Source organism: Amblyomma maculatum, chromosome 5, assembly GCF_055883805.1.
Source record: "Amblyomma maculatum isolate TAMU_Amacu chromosome 5, ASM5588380v1, whole genome shotgun sequence".
Taxonomy (NCBI): Eukaryota; Metazoa; Arthropoda; class Arachnida; order Ixodida; family Ixodidae; genus Amblyomma; species Amblyomma maculatum.
In genome coordinates, this window is record NC_139348.1 from 87,153,664 (window position 1) to 87,179,072 (window position 25,409).

Sequence of the window (25,409 nt, forward strand, 5' to 3'; positions counted from 1 at the left end):
CAGCCTGCTGCCTCCATGGAAACAACCGAAACATTATATTGCGCAGAAAGTAAAAGAAGAAACTTTACTTCAGAACAGGGGAGGAGTATAGGTTTTATTTTCGTAGACAGTAAGCAAATTGTTTATGGGCATATAGCCCCATTAGAGTAATAATACATTATAATGTCAAGAATAAGTTCCGATTAAGCGGACAGATAGCCAAGAAAGAGGAAGAGGAAGTGCTTTTGCGAATCAGCTGACTAAAAGTTAAGCCACCACCGCTCAAGTTCTGCTCGCTACCAGTGCCCGCTACCAGTGCCTGAATCACCGTTTAACACTTGTTGGAGGTCGAAAGACTTATCTTCCATTTCCTCGTTCTGGAGCTCCGCAGCCGCCGAATTCCGACCTCAATGACTGAGTCCAGCACCAACACCACCGGCCCCGCTCCCTCGGCCCCTTCTATTCCATGCACCGGGGTGCTTCGACAACGCGACCCGCCGATCTTCAGCGGTACCGACGATCAGAACGTCGAGGACTGGCTTTCATCGTATGAACACGTCAGCACCCACAATTAGTGGGAGGACGTCCTGAAACTTAACGTCATCTTCTACCTGATCCAAGTAGCAAAGTTGGGGTTCACAAATCACGAGGCTGACATTCCAACTTGCCTCGTTCAAATCAAGATTTGTGGATGTCTTCGGCCGCCCTGCGGTCCGCAAGTTTCGCGCCGAACACCGTTTGCGTTAGCGGATGCAGCAGACAGGCGAAACCTTCACTAGCTACATCGAAGACGTTTTAGATTTGTGCCACCGTCCAAATGCACCGATGCGTGAAGCCGAGAAGATTCATCACATCATGATGGGAATCAATGGTCTATTCTACATCCTCATGGCCAAAGAGCCCCGCACTGCAAGTGATGTTGTGACGATGTGTCAAAATTACGACGACCTTCGTCGCCAGCGCGTCGTCCCTCGACAACCTGAACCTACGATCTCGGCTATGTCACATATCACTGTAAGCTCCACACTTATCCAAAAAATCAGACTTCGTACGGGAAGAAGTTGCACGGCAATTATCGCTAATTACACACGTTCCGCATTCCAGCTCTCACCTGGCTCCGACCATACGCCAGGTTGTTTAGGAACAAGTTGCCGACGCACTTCCGCCCTCTCGACAACCTAATCTTCATGCCGCTCCACTGACAGCTCCGCTCATTCATGCCGATGCTGTCCCGACGCCCAGACCCACTCCACTGTCTTATGCTGAGGTTGCCGCAAGACCACCCCCTCCTACACCTTTCCCATCGTATGGTCCGCCTCAGCGCGCATTTTTCACTGAGCGCCGTGCGCCACCTATTCTACGCCCTTGGCGCACATCTGACAACCGGCCCATTTGCTTTGCATGTGGTCTTCCTGGCCATGTTGCACGCCTGTGCCGCCGTCGCCCGACCCCGTACGCTTTCGATCACAGCCCGGTTGCCTACGCACAGCCGCCGTCTCCACCCCGTGCGCCACCTCAGCCCTCGTCTCACTTTGACCACTTCTCACACGACCGCCGCTCAACCTCTCCGCGTTGTCGCTCGCCGTCACCGATGCGTCGTCGCTCTACCTCGCCAATGCCGGAAAACTACTAGACGCAGTTCCGCAGGCAAGAACTGCGCTTTCGTCGACAAGTGAAAGTCCTGCTTCGCCACCGAACAATTTAATCGTAATCGAACCTACCATTGAAAATGTTTGTACTCTTCCGCTTGTAATACTGGTGCTGCTGTGTCGATTGTTGACGTTAGACTGTGACGCTTGTTACGAAAGGCTGTTCTGCCGTATTTCGGGATTTCTTTGGGTACCGCCACTGCTCAGCACATCGAACCACTCGGTACCTGCACGGCTCGAGTCACCATTCAGGACGTTCTCTATGTCATCAGTTTTATCGTTCTCCGTGACTGCTCTGATGACATTATTTTAGGATGGGACTTTTTGTGTCGCAATCGCGCCGTAATTCATTGCGCTCGTGCCGAAGTAGAGCTGTGCACCGCACCGACCAGCGCTGTTGTTCTTGGGGAAGCCAAATGCCACGTTGTGGATGCTACTATTATCCCGCCTTTATCTACTGCGATTGCGCCTATAAACTGTGCCTCTCTACAAGACTGTACACTGCTCTTCACCCCATCTAGCGACGCTGTCTTCCCCTCCCCTGCGCCGTCCGCGCCGAACTCGCCATTAGTAATGATTCGTTCTATCCACTCACTTGCAACGTGGCGAGTGCGTAGGGCATGCCGAGCCTGTTCGATCAGAAAGTTTTGTGACCGTCCCGTCGCTTCTCTCCACCTGTGCCTACACAATCTCCGACAGCGTCAGTGCCCTTAGCCCACCTCGTTCCTCGTCTCCTTCGTCGCTTCTGGCTGCCTTCGACAAATCCATCAACAGTGCTCTCGCCCCAGATCATCGCCCCAAGCTCCTTGACATGCTAAACCGATTCCGAGCTTCCTTTGACCTCCAGCAGCTATCCTTGGGTCGTAATAAAACTGTCGCCCACCACATCTATACCGGTACGCACGCCCCATTACGCCAACGTCCTTATCGTGTATCAGCCTCAGAGCGGCGCATTACTGATGAGCAAGTCGACGAGGTGCTCAGTAAGGGTGTGTCATTCAGCCTTCCAGTAGCCCTTGGGCGTCCCCAGTCGTTTTAGTCAAGAAGAAAGACGGGTCTATTCGATTCTGTGTGGACTACTGCCGCCTAAATGCGATCACACGAAAGGACGTCTATCCGCTACCATGTATAGATGAAGCGCTGGAAACTTTGCATGGAGCGGAATTTTTCTCTTCTATCGATTTACGATCTGGCTACTGACAAGTTCCAAAGGCTGAAGACGATCGCCCCAAGACAGCTTTTGTCACCCCCGACGGGCTCTATGAGTTCAACATTATGCCGTTTGGCCGGCGTAACGCGCCCGCCACCTTTGGACGCATGATGGACAATATTATCCGCGGTTTGAACTGGCACACATGTCTCTGCTACTTGGATGATATCGTCGTATTTTCATCAGACTTTGTGACTCACCTGACTCGCCTTGAAACTGTCTTGTAATGTCTTAGCGATGCCGGTCTGCAGCTCAATGTGAAAAAGTGCCATTTCGCCGCTCGCCATCTCAATATTGTAGGGCATTCAGTGTCCAAAGATGGCATCCTACCGGATCCGTCTAACTTCCGCGCTGTCGCAGAGTTCCCGACGCCGACATCTATCAAGCAATTGCGCAGCTTTGTTGGCTTATGCTCCTACTTTAGGCGTTTCGTTCGGAATTTTACGACCATAATTGCCCCTCTGATGCACCTTCTCAGCGCTCAAAAAGATCTTTTTGCCTGGCCGCCGGCTTGCGGTACTGCTTTCACGAAATTGTGCATGATACTTACCTCACCCCCTGTATTGCACCATTTTGACCCGGCTGCTCCTACCCACGTGCTCACCGATGCCAGCGACGCCGGCCTCGGCGCTATTCTTGACCAATGAATACCCGGTGTTGATGAATACGTTGTTGCGTACGCAAGTCGAATGTTGACCAAGGCCGAGACCAACTACTCGGTGACAGAAAAGGAATGCTTGGCTATTGTTTGGGTGCTTCAGAAATTTCGGCCATACTTGTATGGGTTCCCTTTCCATGTTACGGACCGCCACGCTTTGTGCTGGTTGTCTTCATGAAAAGTCCCCACCGGCCGTCTCGCCTGCTGGTCGCTTAGACTGCAAGGGTATGATATACGAGGTATCCATCGTACAGGGCGCAAGCACTCCGACGCAGACGCTTTATCTCGCTCGCCGGTGCCTTCTGACGCTCCGTTGTCCTCTACCGCCAGCTCTGCCTTTTCTTCCCTGTCGATCGACGACATGCCATCAGAACAGAGCAAGGATCCGTGGCTTACATCGCTAATCGATCTTCTTATGAACTCGTCACTTTAACCGGTTCCACGCACCCTTCGTCCTCATGCGCAGCATTTCGCCCTTCGTGACCGTCTCCTCTATCAACGCAATTATATGCCAGATGGCCGTAAGTGGCTGCTCGTAGTACCTCGCCATCTCCGTAGTGATATCTGCGCATCTTATCATAACGATCCGCAGCGTGGCCATGTGGGTGTATTTAAGACTTATGAACGGTTGCGACAATGCTTCTACTGGCGCGGTATGTATACCTTCGTCAGTAAGTATGTGCGTTCATGCATCGATTAATTGCCAGCATAGCAAGCCTCTTCTTCTTCATTAGCCGGCTCCACTCCAACATCTTCCGTGCCTATACCGACCATTCGGTCGTGTTGGCATCGATTTGTATGGACCTCTGCCATATACATCTGGAGGGAATCGTTCGATCATCGTGGCCGTCGATCACCTTATTCGCTATGCGGAGACAGCCGCACTTCAGGATACTACCGGACCCAATATCGCGTCCTTTCTTCTTCATCATTTCCTTCTGCAGCACAGGGCCCCTCGTGAAGTTCTAAGTGATCGAGGCAAATCTTTTCTATCCGAGGTTGTCGAAGCACTCCTACGTAAATGTCAGACCATCCACTGGACAGCCAGCGTGTACCACCCTCAAACCACCGGCCTCACAGAGCGCTTCAACCGCACACTGGGTGACATGATGTCAAAGTACATCGCCTCCGACAGCTCCTATTGGGACAAAATTCTCCCATTTATAACCTATTACTACAACACCGTCGTTCAAGCAACTACCAGCTTCTCACCATTTTTTCTGCTGTACGGGCGTGAACTATCGTCTCCACTCGACACCATCCTCCTTTACCGTCCTGATGTCTCAGAGTGTACATCACTTTCAGCAGCTGCGAGGCACGCTAAAGACTGTCGCAAGCTGGCTCGCTCGCTTACTTCGGACGAGAAAGTCCAAAAGAACGCGCAGAGCGCCAACAGCCAATCTGTCCACCAGTTCTCTCCCGGTTCTCACGTATGGTTCTGGGTCCCACCAACACCACCAGGCCTGACCAGCAAGCTTACTGCCAAGTACCACGGACCCTGTCTAGTGCTCCAACAGACTTCTCCCGTCAATTACCTAGTTGAACTGCTAGCCGCCTCTACCGACCTTCGCCGCCGTGGGCGTGAGATTGTTCACGCCGACCGCTTAACGCCTTACTGCGATCCTGCTATCATTTCGTCTCCTTGAGTCGCTAGGATGGCTCCTCTTTTCTGCAGGGGCCAGATGGCAAAGACGTAACGATTAAGCTGACAGATAGCCGAGAAAGAGGAAGTGCGCCGGACTTCGTATACATATTGTGAGCGCAGTGCGCGAACTTTCACCTCTTACATCTGTAAAAATCCATCATCATCATCATCATCATCATCGCTGACTGCTGCTTGGAGCGTCACGCGATGTGTGCCAGCTGGTTCTAAAAAAGGGACAGAAGTGAAGTTCGTGCGAGTGCCACCTTACAAGTGGCGGAAGTGCGATTAGTATTCCCTACATCTTACTTTAGATCCACTTATCGCTCTACCCGGAGCTCCGTTCAGGCCTTCGCTTGCGTCAATGGCTCTGTGCTATGGAAGGGGGCAACGGTGCTCTCTCACCCTCGGCATCTCCTGCTCCTACTGCGACTGCCCCTGCCTGGACAGTAACCAGCCGCCAGCGCGATTCCCAGATCTTCACCGGCCTTCGCAGTGAAGATGTCGACGACTGGCTCGACAACTACAACAGGGTCAGTACATTTACCCGCTGGGATGACATTCACAAACTGCTCAACGTCGTCTTTTACTTAGCCGACGTCGCCAAAATCTGGTTCCTCAATCGTGAGGATGACATCGCTGACTGGCCTACATTCATAGACCAGCTAAAGAAAACGTTCGGCACTCCGACTGGTCGCTTAGAACAGGCCAAGAAAGAACTCGAAGCTCGTCTTCAGCAGTCCGGCGAGTCCTATACTTCGTATATCGAGGACGTTCTGGCCCTTTGTCGCTGTGTCAACGGTGCTATGCCTGAACTTGATTGTGTTCGCCACTTAATTAAGGGCATCAACACTGTTGCTTTCAACGCCTTCGTGATTCAGAATCCATCGTTCGTGTCTGACATCACATCTGCCTGTCAACATCTGGACCAGCTACAGTCGTGCCGCCTCATGCAAGACCCCAGTGATGGCGGCTCCCTCATAGATAAAAATTTGCGTTCCCTAATACGCACCATGTTTCGAGAGGAGCTCTACGGCCTCACCAACCCCGCTGCTGTATCTTCAACTCTTCCGCCAGCAACTGTGAATTTGCGCAGCATCATCAAAGATGAACTGACCAATTTAAACTGCACTGTGGCACCTGCTCCACCTCCCATCGCCTCCCAACCTCCATCGCTAACCTATACCGACATTGCTTCACGACCACCCGCCCTGCCTTCACCGACTTATTCAGGGAAGGCAGGGGGATTTGTGTGAGAGCAGTGTGCGAACATTCACCTCTTTCATCTATATAGATCCATCATCATCATCATCATCATCATCATCATCGCTGACTGCTGCTCGGAGCGTCGCAGTGACATTCACCTTTCATCTGTATAGATACATCATCATCATCGCTGACTGCTGCTCGGAGCGTCGTGCACTGCGTGCCAGCTGGTTCTAAAAAAAGGGACAAATGTTCGTGCAAATACTACTCTACAATATAAAGACGAACAGAAACTTCTCACCAGTTCTGCGGGAGAACATTCAGTTCTTCTCGCTCGTTACGCTTGCCAAGGCTTTGAAAAACACGTGAAATACTTGCAGACCTTGTTTTAAGAACGAGTTTTTGATGCAGCAAGCCAAGCATATATCAGTCTATTACTACAGAAGCAAAGCTTCCTTCATTTTGCGGAATAAAGTTTTATACTACTACTTATACTTCATGAAAGTCAAGAACTGTTAGTGGAGTGTTTCTTGAAGAAGGAATATTTGTGAAAATTAGGAGGTCTGTAATTCTAAATACCTGTCTTTCTCAAATTCTTTGCCGCAATCTATCGAAAAGCTGAAACAGTTGATGAGCTGCGATAAAATTTCGTATTAGAAAGTAACGTATCGTAGGCAATTTTTCTCCTTGTCGTCTGATCTCGAGATTGTCTCTCTGGTCTAGTCGACGCAAAAATTCTTCGATGGAATATTCCATAGGCACTCCGTTGATCACCTCTTTGTCAGTATTCTGGGGTGGCCACGTAACCAAGGGTGTCCACCTGTTTGCGTAAAACATGATGTGTTCAGGAGTGGCGTACATCAATTTCCTCTCCGAACACACTGTTACGACAACGCTTGAGTATTGTTTCAAGTTGAGGAAGATGAGATGCTGTCTCGTCTCGTGGGTTGATATCAGCCATTATTTGTTGCGTCCGTAAGGTGGGCCGCTCTGTGTCAAGTGAGCCTGACCAAACCGCCTCGTGGCCTAAGAAAACGTTTGCAAGTGCCGTCAGGAACCCGCATGATTTGACGTTCTACCGAATTCGCCGTCATCTTTCTTGCTTCTTGCTTCTTCAAGAACGTTTGTCTCGCAGGTCCTTTGTCGCTCGAGAAGAGCGGAAGAGTATTTCTCTCGCTGTTTTGCCTGTAATTGTCCCGGTACCACAAATTCCTCAAGTACGAGCGGTTTTGCCCGCCATGATTTCCATGCTTTCTAGTTTTCGTCGACTTCAGAAGGCAAGAAAAGGCTTACTTCTTATCCTCCTCCTCGCATACAACTACTACTACTACTAATACAACAACTACTACTACTACAACTACTGCTACCACTACTAATACTACTAATACAACAACTACTACTACTACAACTACTGCTACCACTACTAATACTACTACTACAACTACTACTACTACAATTATAACTACTACTACTACAACTACTACTACAAATACTACTGCAACAACAACTACTACTACTACAACTACTACTACTGCTACAGCTACAACTGCTACAACTACAACTACTAGTACTATTACAACTACTAATACTACTACAACTACAATACAACTGCTATTACTACTACAACAACAGCTACTACTACTACTACTGCTGCTACTACTACTACTACTACTACTACTACTACGACTAATAATAATAATAATATTATTAATATTAAACAGTAATTTCACAGCAAGGAAAAGGCGCACTATGTGTCACGCTTGCCTCCGTAGACATCTGAACTGCGCAAGGAAGGCTGGAAGTTAGGAGCGCAAGTAGAAAGCAATAAACAAAAGCTGCCGCGGAGGGCTAGGAGTATTTTCGGCTACATGGGAATCTCCAATGTGCACTTACATCGAGCAGTGAGGAGGGGTCGGTGGCTGTTCCTCACCCGACTGGTAGGACTACGCCGCTTGCGGTGGGGGCTTGCCTGCCACCATTTATTTATCTGTTGTAGGCCATCATTGTACCCGCTACCATTTAGGTGGTAGGCGACGGTTGTTGCGATCCGCGTCTGTCTCTCCCTCTTCGTTTTATTCCTTTTCCATTTTCTCTTCTGTCCGCACGAGGGAGAGGAGGCGCCTCAGCTACAGTGCTAGTAGCTGGCCCTTGGATTTTCCCCCCTTCTTACTACAGTCTTTTTTTTTACGCAAGCTTGCCATGAAGCATATTATAGAAACTCGTGTAAATTATTTTCGGCAAGGAACCGGAGCAGGCTCCCACTGTTGTCGTTGTCGGTGAGCCATTTAGGGAAGTCCTCTTCTCTTGTGATTAGTCCCACTTCCCGTACAATCTCTGTCCTTGATGCCTTTGTCCCTGCACAAGTCCACAGCAGGTGGCGAACATCCACTTCTTCAGCTGGTGCGGAACACTTCGGGCATGTGGTTGGTCCGATGTCTGCTTGCGATTCCAATCGGCATGCTACCGACGGGGTAAGGGCCGCCCCAGCTCTTATCTTTCTAAGGGAAACCTCCTCTAATCTCGTTTAGTTACGAGGGAGTGAGAATGCACACGGCGGAATCAGGGCACGTGTACTTTTCCTTAACGAGGATGCTAAGATGGGAACAGTGGTGTGGGCATCAAAAGGGAGCCTGGTGGGGGGCGTATTAGTGTTTGGAAGTTCTTGTGTGAGGTGGTCAACTTTTCTCGGCTCAGCGTTCTCAGCATCGTCTTGTGTCCAATGTATCTGGATGCGTATATCTGTTTTTTTATTGAGTGTGTGGATTTCGTGGGTTACATATAGCGTCTTTGTTACTTTCTTCAGCTGATTTATGGCGGCTAAGGAGTCTGTATAGATGTGGCAGCCGCCGACGGTCGGGATCGAACCCGGGTACTCCGGCACAGTAGTCGGGCATCTTAACCACCGCAGACGCCTCCGCGGGGCCAACTGTCTCCTATCAACGAATGTTGTCAGGCTTGCAAGCGCGCCGTCATGTTAAAAGCGTGATATCAGCATTCGCAACTGCAGCGAACGCTAAACTTGGTATCTAGTGCATATAAGCCGAATATACGTTAATGTTCAATTTGAAATTGCGTCTCGCAAATTTGCGCTTTAAAGCATAATCTCCCATCGCTTTACGACCACTTTTACTGACGCTACATTCCGAAGCTACAGACCATTGCGTCTGCACTTATTGTAAAATTGTTAGTGCTGCAATGAGCTATTGAGATAGAGCGTAGTTCCTCGCAGCATTATGAAAGCTGCGATGAATGCAGATACGACGTTCTAACGCTGCTGAATGTAGTGCTAGTATAGAATGGTAGCCCGTCAGCGGTATAACAGTTTAGAGATTTCTTTTGCAAAATGCTCATTAGGGTAGAGGTTTAACACGTGCTCGTGTTGCATGCGCCATTTCTCCGGTCTTGCTTTCGCGACTCTTTGCGCGCTGAGATCATGTAACCAACATGGCGCTGCTCTTTTAAATCGTCCGTCTCGCTTCAAAATCGCGTTGTAAATGGGGTAATCAAACCGTTCGCAGTCAAAGAGTGCACCGGGGAAACGGTTGACCTCAGCCCACCTACAGCAACAACATTATGTGTTGACTTCGTTTATTGTTTATAATAAAGTGATTATTTTGCCGAGGCTTTAGGAACGAAATTTGTGGCGGACCATTGGTTTCAGCATGAAAACCCAGATGCCACCAATAGGCTTGTTCCTACTATGTCTTCGTTTGCACAGGGTTGAATTAAACGTGCGGATATTACAAACAGCATAAAGCCACTGAAAATGCTATTCCAAACCTTATGAAGCTTCTTTTCTGATTTGGTACATAGACGGAGTCTGTTTATGAGCAGAAAGAGTGGTATATACCCTTTTTCAGTCATATCTTTATAGGTCATACTGAACTGATTCTTGTGGTTGGCTGAGTAGACCTCGTAACTTCCAATGTTTTTAAGCAGTTGTCGAGATAGAGTAGACTGGATCTTGCGTAGCTTTTCAGCGACTCTTTCTCAGCCTACTTGTTTAGTCTCCTTTCTTCGCACTTCCCATCATTATAAGGATTAAATGTCCGCTAAAATGACGCGTACTGCGCCCTACAATTTCTCGATTATATTTATTTAACTCGGAGCTGCCAATCACAAATATTGACACCAACGCGCTTGACCTCGGGTTTTGAGCAGTCCTTGATGTCATCCAAGGACAGGTAGCGCCTTACGAAAGACCAGCAGTCGTGGTTCAAATCGTCCAGCTGCAAGCGGCCGTCTCCTCTCGGGTGGCATACCACCTGATCGCGGACAACCTCTGAGAGTCTCATGAACTCGTCTATTTTCTGCAAGCGGGCCGATGCCAGGCGAATCATGCCACCGGCCTCGGCCTCGCTGACTGACACCGCTGAGGCGACCTTCTCGATCAACGCTGGGATATGGGCGACCTTTTCCAGAGCGCTAGCGCAGGGCCTGAAGGAAAGCGGGGAAAATAAGAACAATGAAATATGGAGGCCGAATTCAGCCATGCCCTCTCATAATTTTTCAGCCGTATCACATCTTTCGTCGCGGTTTAAAAAGATTAGCCTGCAAACATTCACACCCCTAAAGTGTATGTACCTTAAGAAAAAAAAAAGAGCATTACAGTTTTTCGAAGAACCCTTGCTAGCACTCAAGAAAACTCTCCCGTTCTGGTTATTTCTGAGCTTGAAAAAGTGCACACAATGACGATGTTTGTAAGCTCAAATCCAAAGTTCATCACGTGATCAGGTTCATGCAGTCGACTTCTAGTCGGCAACAACTTTTGGAAGCCTCTTCTATGGAAGCACGATGTACGTTCTCTGAGCACCAAAAAAAAAAAAAAAAAAAAAAAAAACGGTAGACCAGCCTTAGTCCACACTCATGGGAATGTGGCGACGGACACTTTCACAAACAAAAGAAACGTTATGTACATATTCTGCTGATGGATATACAACTTCTCCTACAGTCTTCAGTAACCGGCACACATACTTCCTCTACGACAGAAAGTAGCTCGTTGTTGAGGCGTTTATTCTGGCCTGAATAGACAGCTAGCCATCACAGAAAACTGAAAGCGCAAGAACTGCAATGCATTTGGCTTGTTTGGCATTGTTAAATATTAAAACCTGGTTCTGTTGAGAGTTCAGCGAATGCACACGGAGCGAACCACTGCCTGTTGTTAGCAGCTGCGGTTTTTATTTAGTTCTATCCTACACAGAAGAACTACTACAGAATGAGTCTTTTTAATGACATCAGAGTGCATGTTTTCCCTCTTGCACGTTTTTCCAGAAAATGTTGCTGTGCGAAAAACTTCAGAGTGGCATGACATCTTTTACAATCACAATGTAGAAGGGTTGTTTAAATGTTGTGGTTTAACGTCCCGTATATACTGAGGCTACAGAGATTCCATAGTGAAGGTCTCCGCAAATTTCGACCCCCTGAAGTTCTTTTACGTGAGCTGAAATTGCAGAGTCCACGAACGCCTTGCTGTTCGCCTCGAACAAAAAGCGGCCGCCACGGCCGGGATTCGACCCCCATCCTTAAGCACAGAGTTCGAGCGCCATATTTACTGCACCACCGCAGCGGAACCCCTACACACGGTGCAGTTTCAGCAAATGGGCAGGCAGAATATGCACTGTCTTCTGAGCAACCTACTGTCGAATGGAATCGGGCCAAGTTTGTGATATGAACACAGGAATGAATCTTGCTAAATAAATGGGTCAACGTTAACAGGTATAGTTCTAGTGTGGCTTCGAAAGGGGACAAGTTTGCGCCAGTTTTCAAAAAAATATATACATGCTTTACCTGTTTCAAAATGGGCTCTCTGGTTTAAATAATGACTTAAATTGACAGGAGAGAATTGAATGAATCAATATTAATACCTTCAAAAATACAGCCCGGTCGCAATGTGATACAAAAGGACCCTACACAATAATAACAATCTTTGTTCAGCGTGCAAGATTAATGTTCTTGTTAGCAATTCTGGCATGCTGCTCACAAAAACTTTCAATTCTGAAATATTTTGTCCCGCCGCAATTTAATTAGCTCGTGAAGGCATATTAACTGTCCTCTGGTTTCATGCCTCGCACCGTAAAACACTAGCCCCTTAAAAACCGCCGAACTTTGTTCTCCAAGCACAGCTCAAATTGACATACGTACCGATCGGGCCGGATGCCGGTGACGAACAAAACGGCGAGCTCGAGCAGGTCACGGTTACGACGTGCCACTTCCCACACGGCATACCAGGGCTTGAAGGATGACGTGTTTCTTTTCGCAGAGTCCAGAAAATTGACGGACGTGAGGCTATAGTTTTGCGCAATATTCACGGCCAACCTCCGAAAAAATACGTCCACTTTATCCGAGCTCTCGCCCTTAAACTCTACAGTGCGCTGTACGGTGCTCATTTTGACCGCATCCGCCAGGCACTCTATATCTTCGTCTCTAATGCACACCGCAGCTAGAAATATCTCTTCGAGGCTAGTGTTGTCGTGAAAAGATGACACGACTATTTCCCACGGACAGTGTGGGACGTCGCCTGCATTTTCGTTGCGTGTCGCGGTCAGGCGCAGTTTGCGAAGCGAGGTTGCCGCTTTGACGCACTGGCCCAGAGCTGAGGCTATCGAATCGTCGAGGTGAAAAGCTGGAATCCGCAAAGTCAAGCTTGTGATATGGTGCAGTGATGGCACACGCTGCAAAGCACGGCAGATGTCGCCATTAATACCACGCTTGTAAAGCCCGCGAACCTCTGAGAATGCTCGACACTCCATCGTGTTGTGCTGATCGCCAACAAAATAGTATTCCGTCTCAAACACTACCTTGTCTTCAGCGCCACTTTCGTGCAGCAAGCTCAAGAGTTCCGGTAGCCAAAGGTTATCGAGAGGGAGTATATTAATAGTCACTTTGGTAACGTTCTGTCTGCTGGCCATGGCTGCTAAAAGCATTTCCCACTGCGCCATAGACAACATATGAAAATCAAGCGATATTTCCTCTATCGTCTCGCTCTGCAAGAAGGCTTCGAGCCACAAGGTATTGACCGTGGTGTCTCGAAAATCCTCCAACATCCTTATCGAAGTCATAACAAATGAACGAAGAGCAGTGTTCTGCGTAAAGATTTTGGCTATAATCGGTGAGCTACGTCGGCCAATGATAATGTCGCCGAGCTTAGCGTTAGAGATCGCTCTGCTCTGTGCTAGGCCTTCCAAGATCCACAACCACCACTTCTCGCACTGATAAACCGTCGATAATGCAGGCGACACGTCTAATGTTGTTAGCGTGGTGCTGTTCTTTAGATATGCGGCGAACTCGGAACGGCTCATCAATGAAACCTTGGCTTTGTAGTCGTCCCACATTGACAGCTCCTTCAGGGTGGTGTTTTGTCGCAGTGCCGATAAAAAATCGAGCCCTTCTGGTTCGGATATTCGTAGACAATCGCCAATCTTGAGCACGGTCAGGGACGTCGTCGTCCTTAGTACAGTGGTCAGCGCGACAAAAAATGCGGCTGGAGCTGAGGAGTGGCACTCGAGTCTTTCGAGGCGGCGCCCAGATGACGCGATCACGGCGCAAACCTTTTCGTAGCTGCGGTTACTGACAAACGAGATGCTGAGCGCTTTCACCGACTCGTTCTCACTGAAGGCATCGCAGAAAAGGTTGTCATACGCGTGGGACACCTTTTCGCATACATCCCAGTAAAGGAGTTCAATGCTGTGTATGCATCGGTGGTTTTTCAAAAGGCAGCTGAGAAGACTGTTAGCCTTGTGGCAATCCATGAAGTCTCGCACAGAGGGGCGATAACGGCGTTCTTAACCGAGGCTTACCAGCGACAGCTGGCCCTCCCTTTTAGAGCACTCTCGAAGCTCGTAGTGAATGCAGTATAGCATCTCGTTCCACACCGGAAGGTGGTGGATGATCTGACAGGTGCGATCCTCGGTCGCTGTACAGGGGATCTCGGCGTCAATAGGAGACACGGTCTACCAGCTCGTGGTGTAGCGTACATGGAACAACCAAGTTGGAGGACCCTTGAGGATGAGGATTCAGGGCTCGTCATCCAGATACTGCATAAAGAGTTCAGTGATATCTGTGAGCGGAAACAGAGAGAATGCCTACCTTATTCAGCGCGACAAACTAGAACAAGTCCAAAGTTTGATTTAGGGGTTACAAACACAGACAACTATGCAATCTGAGAGGGAATGAGTGATAGATATGTAGGCTGTACAGCAAGTGCCAAGGGCTGCTGGTGGAGGAGCGGGAGGAGCACCTCGATGAAACGCATCAGATGCCGGAGACGATGTACGGCTTCAGGCAACATCTCAGCACACAAGGTGTGATGATCCAACTTCACTAACTGGTCGTTAAGCCGGCAACGAGGCACGCGCCGCGCGGGATACTCGCCCTCGACCTGAAGGGAGCGTTCGATAACGTGTCCCACGCGAGCGTGTTGCAGAATCTGAATATGGCCAGGTGCGGCCGAGAGATATTCGACTACATCAAAGCTTTTCTGTCAAACAGAACAGCGACCATCAGGATAGGGGAGGAGAAGTCGGACCCTGTCGAGCTCGGTGGTAGGGGCACCCCACAAGGATCGGTCTTATCGTCCCTGCTCTTCAATCTGGCCCTCCTGCCCCTGCGCGATCTACTGAAGCAAATCGAAGGCGTGCACCAGGCGTTCTATGCCGACGATATTGCGGTGTGGACGGCTCGAGCCGAATCTGATGCATGGATGGAGGAAGCCTTGCAGAAGGTGGCAACGACCGTGTACGAGTACACAAAGTTGTGTGGACGGAGCTGCGCTCCCCAGGAATCAGAGCTGCTTATGAACCAACCGGAAAAATCCACGAAATAGCTGCCGACGAATGCGATCCTCACCATCGACGGAACGACCATCAAGCAAACACAGCATGTAAGAATCCTCGGCCTACTACTTCAGACCGACGAAAAAGCACTAGCCGCCGTCACAAAAACAAAGACTATGCCCTAACAGGGTATTTAACAGAAACAGAGGCCTCAAAGAGGACTATTCCATGTGGCTGATACGCGCGTTCGTTGTGTCGCGGGTTACCTACTCCGTCCCCTATTTCCAGCTGACGAAAGCGAATAGGAGCACCCTATACACGATGCTTCGTGAGGCAACGAGGCAAGCGCTAGGCATGTCCATATACACACCCACATTCTCTGCTAGACATGGGCGCCCTCGACACTGTGGAGGAGCTCATTGAAGCCCACCGTTTTCTTTGACATCTTACGGGGGGCAGCTTATGGAACATGTCATCTTGACAGACTTTGCCCAATTTCTATGATTGACTTCAGACCTGGTCAGTGGACCCAGGGCATTCTGCTGCAAATCCAACACCAGATCATTGAAGTGCATACTAAAGACATACGAGTTATCCTTGACCTGGATTAGTAAAGGCCTTGGATAAGGTCGAGCGCAAAGCAGTACTTTAAGACTTACAAGATCTCGTTGTAGGGCAAAAAGCTTACAACCACTTAAGGGACTTTCCCTCAAAGTGGGAAGCAATCACCCAAATCGGCGAACGGGGTGGTGCAGCGGTAAGAAGCCCGACTACTGTCCGGAGTTCCCTGGTTCGAACCCGACCACGGCGGCTGTGTTTTGATGGAGGAGAAACTAAGTGGCGTCCGTGTGCTATGCGACATCAGCGCACGTTAAAGATCCCCAGGTGGTCGAAATTACTCCGTAGGCCTCCACTACGGCTCCTCTTTCTCTGTTTCCACTTTCACTCCCACCTTCATTCCTTCAATTACGGCGTGGTTCAGGTGTCCACATATCAAGAGTGACCGATACTGCGCCTTTTCCTTCCTGTGAACCAATTATTTTTAGAGCGCAACTCTTTGGCGTCCGTTCCTGGGTTTCGCGTCGGCGTCGGCGTCGGCCTCGTAACCAGCTCCGCCCCCTTTCATCCCCCCAGCGCTAGCAGCGACCGACTGATACCGCTGGATGCCGCTGACGCCGCTAGAGAGTCAAGATAACGTGACTGCATAGAATTTACTGATTTATTTACAGGAAGGGAAAGGCGCGGTAACTGTCTCACTTGTTTTTCTGTGGACACCGCAAACGCGCCGTAAGGGAAGGAAGGAAGGTGGGGGTAAAAGTGGAAAGAGAGAAAGAGGAGCCGTAGTGGAGGGCTATGGAGTAATTTCGACCACCTGGGGATCTTTAACGTGCGCTGACATCGCACAGCACACGACGCCTCTTCGTTTCGCCTCCATCGAAACGCAGCCGCCGAGGTCGGGTTCGAACCCGGGAACTCCGGACAGTAGTTGGGCGTCTTACCACTGCACCACCCCGGCGGGGCAGAACACCGTCGCCGCCATGCAGAAAGAGGAGGGGAGGGTCCCCCCCCCCCCCCCCCCCTGTTCCTGTGTGGCGGATAAGGTGCTCTTCAGTTGCCGACACGACGGTTATTTCACGTAGGCCCCGGCACGTCGACGAATACGTTACCACCTTCCCACGGTTAGACCTGGTTCTTGGCGCTGCGGAAGCGAGGGTATCATATTGTTTGCGTCGGCATCGGCGGCGTTGTCCCTGAAACCAACTCCGCAGCTGGAGTTGACTCACTATCGGCGTCAGCAGCATCAGTCAGTCGCTGCTATCTCTTCCCTCCTCCCTTTATCACGTTGTCCGCTTGCTGCGCGCGTTTCTGCCCCCATCGTTTGCCGCTGGGTGTACACGCCGCCCCCTCCCCCCTCTTCCTGCGAGTCTCCGGTTGTCAAAGCGCCTGCTCGAACTTAATTCCTTTCTTCGCTGCTCCTCCAATGCAACCCCTGTGCGGTGGCAGAGAGCCAGATCGGTGGCGGCGGACCTGTATATGTCCACCGCCCGAGCCGAAATTGCCGCTGCCGTTCGCCACTGCGAAATTATCTGCCAGTTCTTTCTGAGCCATGAGCGAGACGACCGGTGGAAGTCAGACCTCCGGCGGCGGCGGCGGCGGCGGCGGCGGCGGCGGCTGCTGCTGCTGCTGCTGCTGCTGCTGCTGCTGCTGCTGCTGCTGCTGCTGCTGCTGCTGCTGCTGCTGCTGCTGCTGCTGCTACTGCTGCTGCTGCTGCTGCTGCTGCTGCCGCCGCTGCCGCTGCCGCTGCCGCCGCTGCCTCCGCTGCCGCCGCCGCCGCCGCCGCCGCCGCCGCTGCTGCTGCTGCTGCTGCTGCTGCTGCTGCTGCTGCTGCTGCTGCTGCTGCTGCTGCTGCTGCTGCTGCTGCTGCTGCTGCTGCTGCTAAACGAGCTGCCAGAGCAAAGGCCCAGCGCCGTCGCCGCCAGAATCCAGAGCAGTAAGCGAGGCTGAAGCAGAAGCTCATCGCCGCCGTCGAGAAGACCCTGCCATTCGCACCGCCGAAGCGGAGGCTCATCGCCTCCGTCGAGAGCAACCAGGTGTAAGCGAGGCTAAAGCAGAAGCTCATCGCCGCCGCCGAGAAGGGAGTCTTTGCTAAAGGAATACGTGTGAAAAAAAAAATTCTGTGATAGCGCATACATGTGTTGCTCGATTTCTTTGCCTCAATATATCGAAAAGGTGAAACAGCTTATTTGCTGCGCTCAAATTTCGCATTAGGAAGTAACGTAATCGTCGGTAATTTTTTTTTCAAGTCGGACAAGCTTACTCTGGGCAGCAGAGAAATACCCCAGAGCTCAGTCCTCTCACCGCTGCTCTTCAGTGTTGCCCTCAGCAAGCTTCCATCAAAGCTAGAAGAAATTGAGGGGCTAAATCACAGCCTCTACTTAGGCGACATCACACTTTGGACCGCGGGATGCAGTGATGGTCAAAGTGAAGACATTCTTCAGGCAGCTGTGAAAATTGTTGAAGAATACGTAACGCCTAGAGGCCCGCAATTCTCTCCCTAAAACTGCGAGATGCTCGTGTACTAGCCACAACGCAGCAGATTGGACAAAGAACAACCGAGAATCGAACCATATGAAGACGGAGTTCTCAACCCCAGAGTGGGCAAGATTAGGACCCTAGGTATGTGGCTGCAGGAAATTAGTTACCACGGAGGAGCTATAAAGACACTCGAAGGCTGCGCTCAACAGCAGATACGTCTAATAAACGCATCGGAAATGGCAAATCGGGCACGAGAGAAGCAAGCCTCCTAAGACCTGTACATGCGTTTGTCATCAGCAGCTCCGTACTTAACTTTACCAACAGCGGGAAAGCAAAGATAGAAAAGGAAAAGCTCAAAAACAGCCCTTGGTCTCCCCATCTGTAGGTCTTCGAACCAGCTAATGAAGCTAGGGGTCCAGAGTACGCTGGCAGAGGTGTGATAGAGGCCAACCGAATCCCCCAGTACGAAAGACTGGCAAGGACATAGACAAGAAGAAGCATAGAGCTAAATCTAGGCATTCGATATGAAAGCCAATGGGACCAGAAGACTATGTCCCGATTGAAGTCAGGAGCAACTAAAAATTCCCCCGCTGCCACGAAACATGCATCCAGAGCATCACCAGAAAAGAAGGAAGAAAATGGCGGAAACGCTGCAGAATCTTTATCAAGGAAGACAGGACATGGCCTATGTAGACACTGCCGAGTATGAGGACAGGTATGTTACGGTTGCGGTAGTTTCAGATGAATAAAATCTAAGAATAAGCGGCTCCGTTAAAACGAGCTTAGCTCACATATCTGAAGAGGCGGCGATTGCCCTTGCAATAGCAGCGACAATGGCTACTACAATGATAAGTGATTCGAAAATAGCAATATGCAATTTTCTCAAGGGAAGGGTGTCTCCACCACAGACAAAAAGGGGACTGAAAAATGATACTGAGAATAGTGAAATACTGAGAACAAAATAATCTGAATAATTGGGCACAAGCCCACTCTTAGCTTATTGAAAATGAAGGAGCTCATAAGCTTGCCCGCGGTGTCACCTTTCGGGTAGGCTTTGATCCTGAGTACACTCTTAGCATAGACAGGCTAGTCATCTGCAAAGAGATTACTGAGCACTGTCGGGTAAACAGGGCAGAATACCCACCGGCAGATAAGACACTAAATAAGATCCAAGAAAGCGTTTGGAGGCGCTTACAAATAAAGACATTGCCCAATCCAGCTACCTTGATTCAGTGGTACCCGGAACAATTCTCAGATAAGTGCAAACTATATCAGGATAAGGCGAATATCGTACATATAGTAAGGACGTGTCCCAGAAATAGATATATAATGAACCGACAAAAACGAAAGAATTTTGGAAGTCTTTACCGTTGAGCTTACCCCCTGAGACTCGCCTCAGGTTTAATCCGACTGGCTGAACATGCCGCCCCGGTCCGAGGGCTCCAGGCCGTCGTGTAGGCGGATAGGTTGACGCATATCCTGTATCTGTTGGAAATTAAAGTTCTACCACCACTATCACAACCCACTTTGCCTGGTTTAGGTTTAGGTTATGGGGTAATTTTCCAAAGCGACTTAGACTATGCGGGAGGCCGTACTGATAGGCGTCGTAAATTTCCACCCTCTGGAGTTCATTAAGGGGCACTGACACTACACAGGACACGGCCGGCTTCTATCGAAAACAAGTTGCCCTGACCGTGCTTGGATTACGCGTGCGCGGGTTAGATATTCGATGTCCTAACCACTGAGCCATCGCGGCGGGCTACCCCAATCCGTATGCTTCAACGGGCGAACACTAAATCCACCACTCTGATGTGCTGATAAAAAGACGCCACCGAAAACTACGGCTGCTAGGATGATAACGGTACTGTGCCAGCAGCGTCACATAATATGCTCCGAACAAAACAAATAACAGTATACTCACGCAAAAATATGCAGAATGCCTTGTATTCAGGGCACATCGTCGATTATAGCAACGCACGCGCAGTAAGGGCACTTCGTTTTCCTCCTGTCCTAAATTTTGAGCAGTTACCTCAGAAGTGAAGAGGACTGCTATTGCGAGAGAAATAAGCTTGTTTCCGGCAATTCACTGCTTGTGTTTTGGCCAATGACCTGTTTTTGCTTTGGAACCAGCAACAAAATCGTCCATTTATGTCACCCGCTCTCAACCATTTAGGAGGTGTTGGCTTAGCTGGCCACTTCATCTCATGTACTGTTGCTTTTGGTTGGTCAATATGGGGCCGCGGGTTCGAATCAAGGGCGTTGAGTCAACGTTCTGGTGGGAGTGAAGGAGCAGCAAAAACGCCCATTTGATGAGAGCGCCATTGCGCGCACGCACGCACACACACAAACACACACACACAGTACCAAATTATCGAGATGGGGATATAACCCACTTAGACCTTCGGATCCCGAGTGAGATACAGTTCGCCTAAACCACACGGGCGCGTTAGTTTTGCTTGGCTAAAGCGGAGTTTTAACGTGAGAGCATTACTGTACATTCCCATTTGTAAACATTCGCCTTGAATTTGTCATTGTCGATACCCGATGATACCGATAAAGATGGCGATGAGGGGAGGCATCACAAACCGGACTATGTTTGGTGCCACATATCTGTTGGTTCTTTTAAAAATAGTGAGACAGCTCTTATTTGGATGCAATTCTGGATAACGTCATACCATTTCGCTTCCCATTTACCCTCCAACTGCCAGTCAAGTTTGACTATTATTGCAATAGAAGTTGGAACCAAGGATATCATCATCATCATAAGCCTAACTATACCCAATGCAGGGCGAAGACCTCTCCCATATTTCTCCAATTAACCCGGTTCTGTGCTAGGAAAGTTAGGAAAATAAGATGCAATTATCGTCGACATTCGATAAATTCCAAATTAAAGTTATCAATCCTCCCTCTTGAGAAAAGAAGTAAAGCCTACTGGTCGCAATCGCAGCCTTATCTTCCTTAGTGCAACTAACTTCCCACGCAGCACACATGGACGTTTGTTGGAAGGAGGTACTGTTATACTTAGCTCGCTTGAGTACATTTAGCAGCAAGTAGAATGGTATCCGAGATCGTGCAATTTTACCACTGCTCCTACCAATTAGCGATGATCACTCGCTATCCAGGATTCCTTCCTTTATATTTATCGTAAAGATTGACTATCCCTAAACGTTAACTTTTTTTCAACACAAAGTTATCTTTTCGCGTTCCTGAAGCTAGTGGCGCGGTGGAATGGCACAAATATCTGTGTCACTGTACATAGCTCTGCTTAGAATTGAGGAAGCGAGAGGTTGCGCGACGGCCTAGTTATCAGCTCGTAATCAGGACACTCCATAGTAACAGTAGATACACGTAAAAAAATTACCACGTTATATCTTGCAGAAGCAGCCGCTTGGTTAAAGGCAGTATATCTACAAGTGTGGGCCATTAGCGATTTGCAATGTGTGCTATTTTTTCTGGCGCTATTTCGCAAAGCAACTGCAGCGTAATACTCGGTAAATAACCGTGGGTGTTGCAATACGGATGCCTGAAATTAAAAAAAAAAAATCATTCGCAGTCCCGAAGGCCCGCCCAAGCAAATTGGCCAATTTCGGCCCCATACATAGCGTCGATAGCAATTCTCAGGAAACGTGACGCGAATATTGGCTACTTACGCGGTGAAGGGTTCATATTCTTCTGATTTCGTTTTCGTAGTTTACGGCCGTTCATTTGCGACGGAACGTGACATCACGAAGTATGGCGTGCTCTATGTAAGTAATGTAAGATAGGAAGCTTTTTCTCACCTAATGTGCGGGATAAATGCTATTCTTGGAACGGGATTTTTTTCAAATTATCTTATATGTGCATTGAGGCTAAAGTGGTTTAGATTCGATTTTTATGGGGTTTAACATGCCAAAGCGACTCAGGCTATGAGACAAGTCGTAGTGGAGGGCTCCGGAAAAAATGACCACTTGAGGGTCTTATGTGCACCGATATCCCATAGCACACGAACACATAGCAGCCACCGCACCCGGGATACGTCCAATGGCGCAAATTACAAACTGGCAGCTTCCCACACCGCCTCTTATACAGCAGGATCTTTCTGGATCAGACAGCCCCCATGTGTAACACTACTCAACTCCGGCCACACTCATACACATGGTGTAGACTTGTACAAATTACAACACAGACAACTCAGACACCCCAGATACGTGGGAGTCTCTCCTGTGTACTTCCGAGCCAGCAGACCAACGCTGGCTTATCCAGCGCACGGTGGAGGCCGCGGCATCTCAAAGGATCCCCGCCGACCTCCTCTAAGTCAGCGCAACCGGTCCTTTGACTGGTCCCCTGTCTTTAGGCGCAATAAAAGAGTTCACCACCACCGGGATTTCATCTTGCCTTCTTGGCTATGGCAGGTGGAGCGCACTAACCGGATGGTAGATACTGTTGTGAATACGAATATTAGGATGTCTGAGGAACAGTGTCTAGCATCTGGTATATAACATACAAGGCACCCGCGTTTCTATATCTGCTACAAACCCTACAAGCTATAGACGATTTTCGTTTCGATGCCTAAGCGCAGTCATCTTAGTTTGATGGTGGTGCCCCGTATGAGCCAAACTGGGAAAGTCCGCTCCGGCTCTTCGTGACGCCATATTGGGCTGTGCTGTGCATGTTGATGCTGCGATGCGGCAGTGCAAAAAGGGCTGTTTCGCGGTGCTTGTGAAAGCTATCCGACACCTTGGTGCTTCTCTGTTTTACTTGAGCGCGCCAGCAAACCGTATACCATCCGTTTGGCATGACGGCAGCTGTTGGAAACAGCACTAGCGGCCGGGGCGACTGCGAAGAACTGCGCTCCGCTTCCGCAGGCCGAACTCGTCAGAGGTAACCGTCAGGATGTATCTGTTGTATCTTTCACGATACCTGTATTTTCAGCCACAATTTATAACTGAAATGTGCACACAAAGATACAGCAAATTAACCATACGGGCAGCTACTGAACGTGAAATGCACGAAAGAGGCTTTCCAGTTATCGCCGCATTCACTTAGCGTGAAGTGTGACCCGTTTGATGTCGTGTATTTTCTCGACAGTGCATATTTATATTCGATACCGCGGTTACGCCGCTAACCGCTTCTATCGCGTACAAATCTTGGCCGCGCATGCGTGTCTGTGGTGCGCCGGCGACCGAGTGTGAAAGACATACGAACGAGCTGTCCCGCTTCAACAACATACCTTCAAATTAAACCACAGTTCAAGAATAGCACGTGAAAGAAGCAATATCTAGAGTACCTTCCGACGACATTTTATGCAGCCTTGGTGTATACATCAGACTGCGCAGAAAAAGGTATTTCCGTCTAATCGTAGCAGCATCGTTTGCACGGCGTGTAGTTAAGCAGAACGTCGAAACACATCTGCCTAAGCTGCCCCATGAACGAAGATGACAAATTTACAGCACTTACAGGAGCGCTTACGAAAGCTGCGCCAGCCGTTGGTGTGGCGGACGACGGCACTCACGCCCAGCGATACTCGTGCATAGTCGTCGCTAGGTCTAAATTGTTTCGCATCGAAGGCACATCCAACGGCGCTTTGTAATTGCTCATCATCATCATCATCATCATCATCATAATTATCAGCCTGACAATACCCACTGCAGGGCGAATGCCTCTCCCATATTTCTCCAATTAACCCGGTTCTGTGCTAGCTGTAATTGCTCAGCGCTGGTGTAAATGGCCTCTCGTGGAACTGCCTTACGGCCGATCCCAATGTATTAATAAGAAAAAAAAAGATGTAAATTTCAATGACGCCTTAGAAGTGGAGCAAGCGTGCAGACGACCCGCGCGCCGCACCAGCTTCAGCTTGTGTTGAGAAACTTGTTTGTAATTATCAACAACACGGTATGGGTCAGATTTCCGCTAGAGCGGTTTTTGTCTTCTTTTTTTTTTCTTTTTTTTTGCAGTTGGCTTATTGTTTAAGTGAAGAACATATTATATCATGCTCTTCTGGTGCTGGCGGAAGAGATTCAGCGTATCATTATTGGCGCGGAGGGCTTGCGGGAGGCACAGCCTGCCCGGCGCGCGTGGTTACTACGGTGGAGGAAGTTAAATGGGCATCATATTCGTGAGTCCGTCATTGGTAGTAATTCTATTTGGCTTACATAAAATGTTCATAGGTGAATAATTGGGATGGAATGAAAAGCGGTGAAGCAGAGACATACCACAGCCGCACTCGGCCTGTCGTTGCATGGTTCCCGCGTGCGCTCTCAGCAATCATCTCGCGATTTCTTTGATTGCTTGTGCAGTCTACAACCATGCATTGCTGTCCCGATGACATTACCGCTAAAAGTAACATTATTAAGGGTATTTAAATATCTGAAACGACAATACATCGAGGAGCAAGGACCCTCTGCTATGCCTGAAGAACGCGAATGCACAGCCCACTCGGTACTGGCAGTAATGGGCCGGCATGATGAATGTGGTTGGAGAGTATTTTCCTCCTGTCCTGCTTGCTTTCAGTAAAGCGGTCTATAGTCTCGCATGTTTGCATTTGTATCACGTGAATTGTGGTTGATATATTTGAAGCTTTAGTATTCGATTTTATTGCTGGTTGAATCTGTTTACTATTCATCGTAGGTGCGGAAAGTAAAAAGAACAGAGAGGGGACCGCTTTTGTATGTTATGATTTTAGCCTAGGCCCAGTGTTCACACGATGCGTCAGATTGTTGTATCTTTAGAGTCGGTAAAATTAACTCGTTTCACTTTCCGTTCGTGAAATTTCAGGCGCATTAGCTTGTTCATTTATCGATAACCTTGAATTGGATCTGACTAAACGTGCGAATTCGCGGGTACCGCAACCACCGTGATTTTTCTTCTTGACGGGGGCAGGTTACGCCAATGAAAATTCATATGTACCGTCAGGAATAGTGTTTGCTGTCACTGTGTTCATTTATTCGTCCGTCCCAAGGCCTGACGAGGCTAACTGCATAATATGGCTCAACATCTAATAATGGTGAGATTCCCTTTGCCCACCTTACAGAATATTGGGAAAGTTCAATCGGACAGCGAGGTCTCTTACAGCAAAGATATGGAGACCATTGCTCACCGAGTGAATCAGTTAGAAGTCTATTATTAACTGTGCCGCTTAAATAAATCTAAAAAGACCTCATGCGACCGGTTCCTTTGAGGCACGCTAAAGTTGAAAATAAAAAAATAGAACTTGCTCCTGGATGGCTGATGGAGGCAGGAAAACGAGCGGCTTTATAGTTTTTGAGCCGAACGTCATTTT